We start from the raw sequence: 14,957 nt of genomic DNA, 5'->3' as shown, positions 1-14,957 counted from the left end.
AGACACCTGACAGACACCTGACAGACAACTGACAGTAAACTGACCAGTCATCTGCTCCCTCTCTCTCCCCTCTTTCCTTTCTCTCACTCTTCTTCTCTCTCCTTCTCTCTCCCTCTTTCTGTCTTGCTCTCTTTCCTTCTCTCTACTCTCTCTTACTCTCCCTCTCTCCTCTTCTCTTTCTCCCTCTCTCTCACTTTCTTTTTCTCCGTCTCACTCTCTTTCCACCCTCCTCTCTCCTCTGAAAAACTCACTTTCTTTGGGTGAGATCTTAGCTGTGTGGTGAGTGAACAGAAGGAACTAGAAGTGTGACAAGTTAAAAATGTGTCTAATCATCTTGGATTCAGTCGATGATCCACCAAGCAATAATCATACTTTTTTTTCTTAATCCAGGTAATTTTACTTTGTTTTTGTACCACACGCAGACATTCTCAGGGCTGACTCCTGACTCTGTGCTCAGGGATCACCTCTGGTGGACTCGGAGGACCTATGGGGTACCAGGGGTGGAACCTGAGTCAGCTGCATGAGAGGCAAGTGCCCTACCTGCTGTACTACTGCTCTGGCCCTAATGCAGCTAATTTTAAAATGCCGCTTTTCACTTCCTCTAAGGGAAGTTCCGGATTTGGCCCTGGAAGCCCAGTGGCCCCCAGGAAGGTCCTCCCCCAAGGGTCAGCTCACAGCTGATTGGCTAAGTTAGGTCAGCTCCTCCCTCTACATGGGGGTCCCCCTGGGGAACTCCGGGCTCTGTCCTGTGTCCAGAGGCCACGGGCCCTTCGGTAATGCTCAGCTGCCCGCACGCCTTGGCCCACGCAGCCAGCACAGGCTATTGTCTCTGCTGACTCCTGTGTGGCATCCTCGGGGTAGTGTTGATTGTGTTTGACTCAGTTGCTCCGGGCTGGGGTAGAGGAGCACCAAGCTGGGAAGCCCGGGGACACCCTGGTCAAAAGAGTTGTTCCGTGGCCAGCGCCTCCTGGGCGTCCGTGCCGATTCCTCGGCTGAAGTGTGTGGCCTCAGGCGCGTCTTCACAGTCCAGACGAGACGCTCACGTCTATGCCAGGAGACGGGGCTGGGCTGGGCGCCTCCTTTAGTCCTGGGCGTCGGTCAGTGCATAACCAGGACTGGCCAGAGACATCGGAACGCAGAATCACAGACTTGATCTTCTTAAGCCCACGGTGGAGGGTGGGAGGCAGCGTGCTCAGAGCCCGCGGGCAAGGCAGGCCCAGCCACGGCTCCCGCTCCCCTGTCTTTGCTCTGCCCCCTCTTCGGGAGTTGAGCTCTGACCCCATGGGCCCCCAGAAGAGGACTGAGGGAAGGGCTGGAGGTGGAGGGTCCAGGGTCCATCTCCCCTTTCCGGGGCGAGCACTCTCAAAGGAGCCACGAGTGCTTTCCCGGGGGCCGTGGCCCGCGTGCTCTGAGGAACAGGCTCCCAGTCACAGGCAGCCTCAGCAGGAGCTGCAGGACACGGGCACAGCAGGGACCCCAGGACCAGGTGTGGGGGAGCAAGGCCCAGTCGGCAAACCAAAGACACCCAAAGACAAAGCCGGGGCCAGTGCAGGGGCCGAGCCGGGCAGGACCCGTGAGACAGAAATTGGCCCAGGCCGGTGAAGGAGTGGACGGAGGACAGAGCAGAATGCAACAGGAGGTGGGCAACGCGGAAGGTCTTCCGCCACGGACAGCCCTGAGGACGAGACACGCTCTGCACCCGGACGGGCTCACGTCTCTGAGCACTGCCGGGATGACCCGCACCCGCCTCGTCCACAGACAGAGGCCAGGCGGGGGCTAGGAAATGAGAGGGAACGAGGGCAGACAAGAGTCCACGGACACGGCCAGCCGGAGGCTGCCATGAGGGCAGGCAGTGGAGACGGGCGGGCGACGGGTACCAGTGGGGTTGGCAGTGGACATGGCAGGCAGAGCAGCGTGGAAACGGGAGTTTCTGTGGGCTTGAATGTGGCAGAGTGAGAAGGAAGACTGTGCCAGAGGCTCCATGCCATCCCGGGAGCCCGAGGGAGAACAGTCTCTCTAATGTGACTGCCGCTAAGCTTTGGGGCGTCATCCACACACTGTACACAGCGCCCAGTGAGGGAGAGGCTGGGAAGGAGGGCCCGGGGCAGGCCGATCTGCCGTGCTGGTAGGAGGCGGGAGAGACGAGCAGGAGCTGTGGGAGGGGGAAGGAGCTGGGAAGGGGAGAGACAGAGGGCAGGGAGGGAGACAGGGAGACAGAGAGGAGAGACACTGAGGGAGATAGTGAGGGAGAGGCAGTGAGAGACAGGGACAAAGAGGAGAGAGACAGAAAGGCAGTGAGAGACAGGGACAAAGAGGAGAGAGACAGAAAGACAGTGAGAGACAGAGACAAAGAGGAGAGAGACAGAAAGGCAGTGAGAGACAGGGACAGAGAGGAGAGAGACAGAAAGACAGTGAGAGACAGAGACAAAGAGGAGAGAGACAGAAAGGCAGTGAGAGACAGGGACAGAGAGGAGAGAGACAGAAAGACAGTGAGAGACAGGGACAGAGAGGAGAGAGACAGAAAGACAGTGAGAGACAGGGACAGAGAGGAGAGAGACAGAAAGACAGTGAGAGACAGGGACAGAGAGGAGAGAGACAGAAAGACAGTGAGAGACAGGGACAGAGAGGAGAGAGACAGAAAGACAGTGAGAGACAGGGACAGAGAGGAGAGAGACAGAAAGACAGTGAGAGACAGAGACAGAGAGGAGAGAGACAGAAAGGCAGTGAGAGACAGAGACAAAGAGGAGAGAGACAGAAAGACAGTGAGAGACAGGGACAAAGAGGAGAGAGACAGAAAGGCAGTGAGAGACAGAGACAAAGAGGAGAGAGACAGAAAGACAGTGAGAGACAGGGACAAAGAGGAGAGAGACAGAAAGGCAGTGAGAGACAGAGACAAAGAGGAGAGAGACAGAAAGGCAGTGAGAGACAGAGACAAAGAGGAGAGAGACAGAAAGGCAGTGAGAGACAGGGACAAAGAGGAGAGAGACAGAAAGGCAGTGAGAGACAGAGACAAAGAGGAGAGAGACAGAAAGACAGTGAGAGACAGGGACAAAGAGGAGAGAGACAGAAAGGCAGTGAGAGACAGAGACAAAGAGGAGAGAGACAGAAAGGCAGTGAGAGACAGAGACAAAGAGGAGAGAGACAGATGAGGGCCTGTGTGAGGAACTTGTGTGCTTGAGCTGAGAGCAGAGTGTTGCAGGCACCATGGAATCTCCCAAAAGCATTCTTGCTGATTTTGTGCAGATTTCGGAGGCCCCTGCTAAAAACCACAGAGAGCATGTCGCGATCAGGGCATGAAGGGATACACTGCTGGTTCCAGACCTGAAAATCGCTCCGTGCAGCTCAGCCACTCAACAGCCAGAAGCAGCCAAGAGTCATCTCGGGATATGCAGGAAACTGTCACCTCCGTCTACCCAGGAGAGTGTCACCTAGAATATCCAGGAGAGCGTCATCTCTGTCTACTCAGCAAAGTGCCATCCCACTGTACTCAGAAAAGCATTATCCCATATAGTCAGGAGAGCTCAGAATACTCAGGAAAGGTCCACCTCCGTGTACGCAGGAGAGCGGTAACCTCCAGCATCCCTGGGGACACATGCCATCATGGGCCACTCACTCATGCCTCAGTGTCCGTTCTCACCTCCTTGGTATCACACCAGAAGGGAACAAGCAGCAAAGCAGGAGGAGCCTGAGAGCTGGAGGCCAGACTCACCCTGTGGGTCCTGGCGGGCTGGGGACCCACCACGGGGCACGGCAGGAAGTGGAGCTTCATGACGCTGCAGGGGTGAGGGCAGAGGTAGCTGAAGGCAGTTGCATTTCTGCACAAAAACCAGAAATGAAACTTAAGAACATGCTGTACGATGATATCGAAAAGTCTGAGCTACAGAAGGACGAATTCAACAAATGCCAACGATGCATCTGTGAAAAACCATGAGCACTACCAAGAGGAACGGGAGAAGAGCCAACAAAGAGGGTGGCATTAAGTGATTTGGTATTATTATTGGTTTGGGCATACCTGGTGGTGCTCGGGGTTACCCTGGCTCTGCACTTGGGGGTCACCCTGGGTGGTGCTCAGAGAGTGTGTGGGGTGTGTATAAAAATAAAAAGAAAAGGCGCGGGCGAGGGAAGGGACGCCTCACCGCACCGAGCCAGGCACAGGGCCTAGGGCAGCAGCTGTCTCTCCCGCCACCCGAGCTCGGTAGCCTCCGGCCGCTTCCCCCACCCCGGGGAGGTTGATGGCAAAGAGGTGGCAGGCGAAGGAAGGAACGGAGCCATGATGGTTGGTCTCACTTGCAGTTTATTCCAATCTTCTCTCTATACATACTCTCCCCGACCTCTCTACACCTTTCCGCCCTCTATACACTTTCCGACCCCTCACCTTCTCTCCGAACCCCTTTTATTGATCATGGCCCTTCCAAAGGGCGCAATACATTGACGTCACCAAAAGCACCAAAAGATCTTACAGGAAGAACATTGAGGCAACATAATTCTCTTGTATCTGCAGGCCCTTAATCTAGGCCCCCCGGAAAGAAGATACAAAAACAAAACCAAAGCCTTCTTTGGGCTGAAAGCACTAGGATTTACATCCCAAAGGCCAGGCTGGGCTGCAGCCTGGAATCTACAATGTCAAATCAAAGCCTGGCTAGCACCTTAGATCTGCGGGGTCAAAGATCAGCTAGGTTTCTGTGACAAAAGGTTTCTGTGACAAAACTCCAGAAGGCAGCTGGAAAAGGGGAAATATTCCAACATCGTGTTGGGGAAGGGGCCGAGGGTGGCCACAGGCAAGGCAAACGCCCTCCCTGCTGTACTGTCTCTCTCGCCCCACGATTACTTGTTACTACAAAACATTCATTCTTCTCTGTGTTAACGCCACTGTCAACAGAAATAATAACTTCTCCCTTTTTCTTTTTTTTTTTTTTGATAAAAGCAGGCTCTGAAAATTCCTTGATAATAGAGAAGAACGAGAGAACAAGCCAGTTTGAAAGTTTGAACAGTGTGGGGGACTTTGGCATGACCTGGACCAACACTTGCCAACACGGTGTGTGGGGCGGGGCCCGGGGCTCACCTGGGCCACTGTGTCATGCCTGAGCGGCCCGTGTCTGCCAGTCACTGTGACGCGTGTTCTGTGTGCGACTTACTCAATCTGTACCTCTCACAGCCCTGGGAACAGGCACGTGCCGTAAGCCACGTTGCAGCAAAGCAGGGCCGGTCTCTGGCAGGAGCAAAAGGTCTCGAGTCAACACGGACGTCTGGATAAGGGCAGCCCACGAGACACAGAGGGGAAGGAGGCTGCACCCATCACAGCGCCAGGCTGTACACAGCTCCGGGCAGTCTCGGGGCCAGGGGTGGGAGACACCGCAGAGACGACCGAGAGAGCCACGAGGGGCCAGGGGACCCCAGGGTCAGCGTGAGAGGGACACTGGGGGCAGCGTGAGAGGGACACTGGGGTCAGCGTGAGAGGGACACTGGGGGCAGCGTGAGAGGGACACTGGGGTCAGCGTGAGAGGGACAGCTTTGATCTCGTAGGTACCTCACAGCCTAGATGGAGGGAGAGTAGGGGAGGAGTTGGGAGAAGCACTTATGTGTGTGTCCATGTTCACCATGTGTGTGCATGCATGTGTATATGCATGTGTGTGTTTGTGTGTATATGTGCACGTGTATGGTATGTGTGCACACACATGTGTGTATGTGTGCCCATGTGTGCGTGTGTGTATGTTTGTATCTGTGTGTGTGCGGATGTGTGCATTGTATATGTATGTGTGCATCTGTGTGTATGTGAGCACGCGTGTGTGTGCATGTCTGCATGCATTGGAGATGGGGGGAGATGTCAGGTGGCACGAGTAGAGACCTTGACTTGTCCTGATTCATCCCCAACTTAGGTCTCGGGGAGGCGTTGTTAAGGCGAGTTCCAGCCCACCGTGGACGGTGGACATGAGGCCCAGCCGGCACTGCCCAGAGGCGAGCCTGTTGCGTCCATGTCTGAGTCTGACCTGGTCCACCGGGTTGCAGTTTGGTGAACCGTGACGGACCCAGAGATGTCCCTGACTCTGGCCACCCCACTGCCCAGTGCCAGGAGCTCCCGGGGACCTTTGGGCACCCCTGCACGGCAGCTCCTGTGGCCGGGCCCACGCGAGGTCACTGCAGCACCTCCAAGCCGGGCACCTCAGTCGTCTCTGTCCCTCTGACCTAGACTCCAGGCCTGTGAGCAAAGGTCCTACCTCTGGGGACCCCGTGTGCCAGGACAGCACCTGCTCCCTGTGCCGGGGAGACGGGGGCTGCGACAGTGCCGCAGTGCGGGGGGACGCTACGTGACCTCCTCGGCTGGGGTCAGCGTGGCCCCTGAGCAGTCACTGTGGCCTGTGTTCACCTGACTCGTCTCTTGGGCACACGGCCCAGACCCCCGTGCCTCAGCTGTGCCCCTGCTCTCTCCCTGCAGTCTCCTGCTCCTGTTCCCTGTTCCCTGCTTCCTGTTCCTGTTCCCTGTTCCTGTTTCCTGTTTCCTGTTCCCTGTTTCTGTTCCCTGTTTCCTCTTCCTGTTCCCTGCTTCCTCTTCCTGTTCCCTGTTCCCTGCTTCCTGTTCCCTGTTCCTGTTTCCTGTTCCTGTTCCCTGTTTCTGTTTCCTGTTCCTGTTCCCTAATCCCTGTTTCCTGTTCCTATTCCCTGTTTCCTATTCCTGTTCCCTGTTCCTATTCCCTGTTTCCTGTTCCTGTTCCTTGTTTCCTATTCCTATTTCCTGTTTCCCGTTCCTGTTCCCTGTTCCCCTTCCCTATTTCTCTTCCCTGCTCCCTGTTCACTGTTCCTGTTCTCTGTTCCTGTTCCCTATTCCTGTTTTCTGTTCCCTGTTCCCTGTTTCCTGTTCCTGTTTTCTGTTTCCGGTTCTCATTCTTGTTCCTGTTTCCTATTCCCTGTTCCTATTCCTGTTCCCTGCTTCCTATTCCTGTTCCCTGCTTCCTGTTCCTGTTCCCTGCTTCCTGTCCCTGCTCCTTGTTTTCTGTTCCCCATTCCCTGTTCCCTGCTTCCTGTTCCTGTTTCCTGTTCCTGTTTCCGGTTCCTGTTCCCTGTTTCCTGTTCCCTGTTTCCTGTTCCTGTTCCCTGTTTCCTGTTCCCTGTTTCTGGTTCCTGTTCCCTGTTTCCTGTTCCTGTCCCCTGTTTCCTGTTCCCTGTTCCTGTTCCCTGTTACTGTTTCCTCTTCTTGTTCCCAGTTTCCTGTTCCTGTTCCTGTTCCCATTCCCTGTTTCCTGTTTCCTGTTCCCTGTTTCCTGTTCCTGTTCCTGTTCCCGTTCCCTGTTCCTGTTCCCAGGGAGCACGGCTCTGCAGTGACCGTGGCCGGTGCCTCGGTTGGGCCGTGCCCCTGCTGCTCTGCAGCTCGGCTCCGGCCCGTGTGCGGCCTCCTGCAGCCAGGGCCTGTCTCCCGGTACACAGTGAGGTCCAGACCGAGGAAGACCACGGGGCCACGCTTCCGTCACGGCCCCCGGTCCCCTCCCTGTGGCATGACGGGGAGGGGCTGGCTGTGTGCTCTGTCCTGGGAGGCCGTGCCGGCCACTCGCCCACGCTGCAGGCTGGCCAAGGCTGCTCTGGCGCCCGCCCGAGCTCGGCCTTCCTCCTCGCCGGGCCGGGAGATCTGGGTGCGCATGTGTGTGCCCATGTGTGTCGAAGTGCCCTGTGTGCACGTGTGTGCCAGTGTGTATGCATGTGTGTGCCTGTGGATGCCTGCAGGCAGCTGTGTGCACCTGTGCATGCATGCACACACGTGTCTGTCTGTTGGCGTGTGTATACGTGTGCCTGTGTGGACGTGTGGGAGAGCATGAACATGGTGGTGCGCACGTGCGGGATGCGTGCTTGTTTCTGGCCGGGGCCACACACACTGGTGGCGGCGGCCCTGGGCTGTGCTCGAGCTTGCCCAGAGGGGCCCTGTGGGGCGTCGGGGTGGGCGCAGGCGCGAGCTGCTTCTCTGCCTGGAGCCGACTGCTCTCCGGGCTGAGCGGGCAGTGCCGCCCCCCTCCAGAGTGGCCGTCTGCTCCGCGGGGCCGGCTCTGCGTGGACAGTCTCCTGGAGACGTGCTCGGCTGCAGCCGTGCCCCGAGCAGTCCCAGCCCCCGGGCGACAGCCACCGGCCCCTCCTGCTCCCCGCGTCCGGCTCCCTGGGGCCTCGGAGGAGCGGGCTCGCTCAAGCTGGCCACTGGTGCCCGCTGTCCCCTCCCGCCCCAGGGCCCTGGGCTCGGCCGCTCCCCTCCTGCGGCATGGAAGAGGTGGGGTGTGCAGGCAGGACCCCTGCAGCCCCTGGGAGGGCAGGAGGCCGTGCTCCTCACACACGCGTCCCGGTGCTCCCTGACAAGGGCAGAGGGCGAGCCCAGCCCCAGACCTCCCCTCGGGGGCGAGCGGGGCAGGGTCGAGCCCGCGGCAGCCCAGGCCCCGTGGGACAGGGGCCGAGTGAAGGCCCCTCCCGGCCGGTGTGAGCCCCACCTGGCTGTGGGCGGCGGCTTCTCCCGGTGTCCCGAGGGCTGCGGGGACACCCCAGGACCAGCGCCTGAGGCGTTTGCCGTTCCCGGGCCTGGCTGTCCCCGCTGGCCCGGAGCCGGGAACACGCCCGTCACTTCCCTTCAGAAACCCGCAGACAGACGTGCGCAGGCGCGTGGGCGCGGGGCCTCCCAGGACCCTGGCCACGGGTGCCCCGTCTGCAGCTGCCCGGCCTCTGCCGCCCCCACTTCCCTTCCCCGGCCTGTGAGAGGTGCCGGGATGGCAGCTTCTCGGCAGCTTCTTGATGGTTCCATGCGGGTTCAGTTTCTGCATATGCATGCACACACGTGCACAATACACATGAGAGCACAGACATGTGCACATCCACACTTAGATAGATGCGTACATATGTGAGCACATACGACCCCACACATTCCCCTACACACGAGTGCATGGGAGCCTGCGTTCTCGGTGTGACGGCAGGAGAACACAGTGCCGCGAGAGATGGGCTTCCTGGCTGAGCACACGTGGGCACCGGAGAGGCCACAGGCACCGCAGCCCCGAGGCCCCCGGGAAACGGCCCTTCTGAGCGCGTCGGAGGCTGTGGAGGCGGGACCCTGGCAGGCGGCTGCCCTCTGCACCGGAAGCGCTAATGACAGTTCTGCAGTGTCACCATTCTCCCACTCGTCCGAACGCCCCCAGTTCCGTGAGGCCGGCGCGCCGCCCCCTCCTCCTGGGGCCGGGTCGTGGGAGGCGGCCCTGGGCTCGGGTGGCGGCGCTGTCCGGGTGAGCTATGGCTCAATCAACAGCCAAAGTTTTCCTTGTCAGTTTTGATATATCCGATAATAGCTGTAGGTTGTTTTGCAATGTCCAATGTCCTCCGAAGATGGGCTTTTCATATTCTTTATTGTTTTTTACTGACAAAATGGGGCCTGGACTTCTGCAGTTCTGTGAAATGAAGCAACGGAAGAGCGATATATAATTGAGCGCTCATCGGCGGCCGGGCGCGGCCGGCGCAGGTTTGGGTCGGATATAATGAGTTTCTGTTCATTGATCTGTCCTAAGCAGCCCCGGTGATTGAGCGTGGGCGCCCGCTGCTCCCCACGCCGGGCACGCAGCAGGTGTGGGATGCCACACGCCTGCTCAGCAAGGCTGCCACACGGCACCGGCAGGAAGGTGGGTGGCAGGCACGTCCCTGGAGGCACACACACGGCCTAGAGAGGCACACGTGTGTTTGCATGCAGCGTGCACGCACCTGCTAATATACAGCACTCACGATAGGCAAACACACATGCAGACCCCCAGACACACAGCCTGGAGAGAGCTGCAGAAGACACGCAACAGCCCAGTGTACGCACACGTGCTCTGCGGGTCCCTGTACACACACACCCGAGAGGGAGGGGGCTCCACAGAGCGGGAGTGTGTACGCCAAGTGTGCATTGGCACACACTCATATGCACACACCCACACACTAACACTCATGCACACAAACACACACTAACACCCAAACACATGCACATAATCACACAGATACACACATACATGTACTCACAAACACACTAACACTCACACCATGCACACACTTAGATGCACACACATGCACACATGCACAGAAACACACACAGACACGCTAACACCCAAATGCATGCACATAACCATACAGATACACTAGCACTCACACACTCACACAGATGCACATGCACATGTACACACTCACAGACACACTGACACCCCCACACATGCACACACTCAGATGCACACACACAGAAACACACAGACACACTAACACCCACACACATGCACATACTCACAGATACACTAGCACTCACACACATCCATACTCACACAGATGCACACATACACTAACGCTCACACACACGCCCACACTCACACAGATACTCACACATGCACACACAGAGACACAGACGCACAAACACTCATGTATGTACTAAACACAGATGCAAACAGACACACTAGCACTCACACACATGCACATATTCACACAAATGCACATATACTAATACACACATGCACAAACTAAACACAGATGCACACACTAACACATGTACACACAGACACACCCTCACATGTGCACAAACAGACATGGAGAGATACACATATACATATTCATAGATAGACACACACTATGGCACATGTGCACACATGCATATATACATATACAGAGATATACTTACACATGTGCACATGCATTCACAAGAGATACACGTGCACACACAGGCACATATACAGACATACAATAACACATGCACACAAGGGATGCATACTCATACACACTTGCACACATACATGGGGTACATATTGACACACATGTGCACAATCACGCACACTCACACACAGCCACTGTCAGGTAAGTGGGCGGTCACCCCCACCCCTGCATTCCCGGCAGGAGCCCAGGAGCAGTTGCTCTTGCTGACCAGCGTCCGCCCAAGGTCACTGGCCCTGTGGGTCTCAGGGCCCTGCAGGGTCCCAGTTGGGCAGGTCACAAGTGACCGAGGGAGGGTGTGGTGGGAGTGATGGGTGTGGGGGTCTGTGGGGTGTGGGGTTTGAAGAGTTGGGGGGTGGGTGTGGTGTGTGGGGGTGTGAGAGTGGGGGGCTTGCGGGGATCTGGGTACGGGGCGCTGGGGGTGGCCAGTGAGCGCCTGTGGGTATCGGCGGTGCCGGTAGGTGTGGAGGGGTCTGAGGGTGACTTGTTCAAAGAGACACGCACGTGGGCACTTTCTGAACTTGTCTGACGCCAGCAGCCAACACACAGAGGCTGGGCTGCAGCTCACCCTGCCCGGAGCCTGGGGCGAGGGTCAGTCCGTGGGGGAGTGCGTGGCCCCAGACGGGAATCGGCTCCTGAGAGTCCCTAGGGCTGTCCCTGCCTCTGCAGAGACTTGGGGAGCAGCTCGCGACTGTCACCTGCATGTGACGTCCTGTCCTCCAGAGCGGGGCAGCTCTGTCCTCGTTCTTCCATAGCAGGCCCCACAGACACACACAGCGAGTGGAACTGCTCACATAGCCGCTCCCTGAGCAGCCTCACAGCGGGGCACACGACCCAGAGCCCCTGGTCTAGGGACCCCTGTGTCTTACTGGGGATGCGTCATTCATGTGGCGTTCCCGGGGTGTGGCTGCTTTTGTGGCTCATAGGAGCAGCTGCATGGTGAGGTGAGGTGAGGCGAGGTGAGGGAATGGGGTAAGGTGAGGGAGATGAAATAAGATATCAGGTGAGGTGAGGTGAGGGAGGTGAGGCGAAGGAGGAGGGGATGAATGTAAGGTGAGGGAGGTGAGGTGAGGGAGGAGGGGATGAATGTAAGGTGAGGGAGGTGAGGTGAGGGAGGAGGGGATGAATGTAAGGTGAGGGAGGTGAGGTGAGGGAGGAGGGGATGAATGTAAGGTGAGGGAGGTGAGGTGAGGGAGGAGGGGATGAATGTAAGGTGAGGGAGGTGAGGTGAGGGAGGAGGGGATGAATGTAAGGTGAGGGAGGTGAGAGAGGAGAGGTGAGGGAGGTGAGGGAGTGAGGGAGGTGAGGGAGGTGAGGTGAGGGAGGTGAGGGAGGTGAGGTGAGGTGACGTGAAGTGAGGGAGGTGAGGTGAGGGAGGTGAGGGAGTGAGGGAGGTGAGGGAGGTGAGGTGAGGGAGGTGGTAGAGGTGAGGTGAGATAAGGTGAGAGAGGTGAGGTGAGGGAAATGAGATGAGGGAGGAGGGGGCGATGTAAGGTAAGGGAGGTGAGGGAGGTAAGAGAGGTGAGGTGAGGGAGGTGAGAGAGGTGAGGTGAGGGAGGTGAGGTGAGGTGAAGCGAGGTAGGTGAGGTGAGGGAGGTGGTGGAGGTGAGGTGAGATAAAGTGAGAGAGGTGAGGTGAGGGAAATGAGATGAGGGAGGAGGGGGTGATGTAAGGTAAGGGAGGTGAGGGAGGTGAGGGAGGTAAGAGAGATGAGGTGAGGGAGGTGAGGGAGGTGAGGTGAGGGAGGTGGTGGAGGTGAGGTGAGATAAGGTGGGAGAGGTGAGGTGAGGGAAATGAGATGAGGGAGGAGGGGGCAATATAAGGTAAGGGAGGTGAGGGAGGTGAGGGAGGTGAGGTGAGGGAGGTGAGGGAGGTGAGGTCTTAGCAGGGCCTCACACTTGCTGTCAGTCTCCGTTGAGGTCTGTGGCCTCTGCCTGTTTTGGCCGGGAAGGACCCCGAAGCCACTCTCCCTGAAGCGGCTCTGAGAACCGGGTCTGTTTCCCGCCAAGGGAGTGGCCGTGCCATGGTCCGGCTGTGGGTGGTGTCAGCTCGTGGGCCAGGAGCACTCTGACATCTCACTGAGTCTTCGCTCCATTGAGTTGTCCTTCTCTGTCTGCAGACGACTCACTTGGACGTTATTTAATCGCTGTTGACTGTTCTAGAGAAACGGTTCTCTGCTGTCCAGACTCTGGGCCCGCACAGGCGTCCTAACTCCCCGCGGGTCTGTGTCTTCCGGCGGTCTCTCCCGCTTTCCCGGGCCCGCCTGAAACTGCTTCCCTGAAGCGTCGGGGGGCCGTGTGAGTTGTGCGAGCAGGCACGTGCCCTCACTCTGTGACCCTGGGGAGTCGGGGGCCCGGGCGCTGGGCTGTGCAAGGCTGGCGGGTGCCTGCCGTGGGCGGCTGTGCCGGGCTGTCATCTCAGCTCAGTTGCACGGCACCAGCACCCGGGGGAGGTGGCGGAAGCTCTCGGGGCGCTTCCTCCAGGAAGGCAGCAGCCCCAGGAAACAAATGGGCCCAGGACTCGGGGCGCCATTCATATCGCCCGAAACTGCTCGCGTTCCTAATTAGACCTTTTAAACCACAGTCGATGGCGGGTGGGATTGTGCTTCGGCTAATGTCACAATTAGAACATCGGCATTTGCATTTACTGACTGTTTTGTACTTAAATTTGTAACCTCAGCTTTGCTTTAACCAGGTTTTATGTTTAATTTCTTTCCCATTTTTTGGACTCACAGGAAGAAGCAGGTCTTGGCGTGCTGAGAGAGCGGAAGCGCCCTCACCCGCCGTGGTCGCGGGGCCCGGGAGGCTGCCGGCCCTGGAACGGGCTGGGGGTACTGGAGGGAAGGAGATGCAGCTGGGAGAGCCTTGCCTGGGTCGAAACTCAGGCTCCACCCCCCGAGCGGCTGAGCGGGCAGCAGCGGTCACAGCGGACAGCCCAGGACGGCGGGACCCTACGTGTCGCACGGGTTCGGCAGAGAGGACGCACAGCCTGGAGAGCCCCCGGGGGTGACGCTGTTCTGTCCTCGAGAGGAGCAAGTACACTCGTGAGCACTGACGCCTGGGCACGCACACGTCTGCATGTGCACAGGGGCTCGGGTACACATGACCACTTGTACACACACACGTGTACACATATGCACATGCCCAGGAGACATGTGTGTGCTGTTGGTGGGAAGGGAATAGCCTGGACCAGCGAGTTCCGGGCGGCTCCCTGGGCATTGGAGGGGCAGTGGCTCAGACACAACCTCCCTCCTGAGGCACGCAAGCGGGAGCTGCCCACCGGCCAGCTGCCGTGTCCACGGGGCGGAGCGTCTGCACCCAGGAGGCCGGCAGCTGGCCGCTGGGACCTGTGCTCTGGGGAATAAGGCAGGCAGGAAGCCCAGACCCCACTCGGGCAAGACAGAGAAGGTGGAGCAAGAGAGACGAGGGCAGACAAGGCAGGGGTGCGGCCGGGGGGCTTGGGGGCAGAGTTGCAGGGACGCAGGCTCTCGATTCTGGCCTCGTGTCCCTGAGTCGAGAAGCTCGTGACATGCCACAGGCCACTCAGAAGGCCAGTGCCCAGGGGTGCGGGAGTCCCAGGGCCTCACGGACACTCCCCACGTGGACACCCACGGGCCCAGTCAGTGACTAAGCCATGCGGGTGACCAGGCTACTCTGCTCGTGAAAAGCACTGGCCCCTGGGCTGTGTGGGCACCAGTGCAGACGGCCAGGGGCAAAGGGCAGTCCTGGTGGAGGTGGCCGCTGGACACGGAGCCTGAGGGCTCTGGACATCGTTGCTGAGGGCACCAGGCGTGGTGGTGACGGAGCTGGCCCTGCCACGTCAGCCCCCTGGAGCAGAGCGGGGGCCCCCCAGCCCCACAGGGCCGTGTGCCAGGCTCCAGCCAGCACACGAGGGTGGGGCTTGGATCAGGAGTGCCCAGAGGGCCAGGCTGGACCCTGGTGCTGACTTGGCCCAGACCAGAGGCTCCCCAGTACTGGGGCCACAGAGTCCAGCGGCTCCCGCGGGGCCTTCCCAGGAGGGTCGGCTCCGCCCTCGTGTCCAGTCCGGCCGAGTGCCCGTCTCGCCCGGGGCCGCGGCTGGGACGGAGAGTGGGCGGGTCTGCCGGGCCTGCTCGCGCGGGCGCCCCTGTGGCCGCGACACCGAGGCTGTGGGCGGCGTGAGGGCGTGGCCCGGTGGGGCCCGTCCCCAGCAAATCGTCCGTGGTATTGGGGACTCTGTCGCTGCCTGCCCCAGTTTAATCTGGGCAGCACAGGACACCCTAATAATTAATACTGTAATAA

Source organism: Sorex araneus, chromosome 2, assembly GCF_027595985.1.
Source record: "Sorex araneus isolate mSorAra2 chromosome 2, mSorAra2.pri, whole genome shotgun sequence".
Taxonomy (NCBI): Eukaryota; Metazoa; Chordata; class Mammalia; order Eulipotyphla; family Soricidae; genus Sorex; species Sorex araneus.
This window is presented reverse-complemented; position numbering follows the sequence as displayed.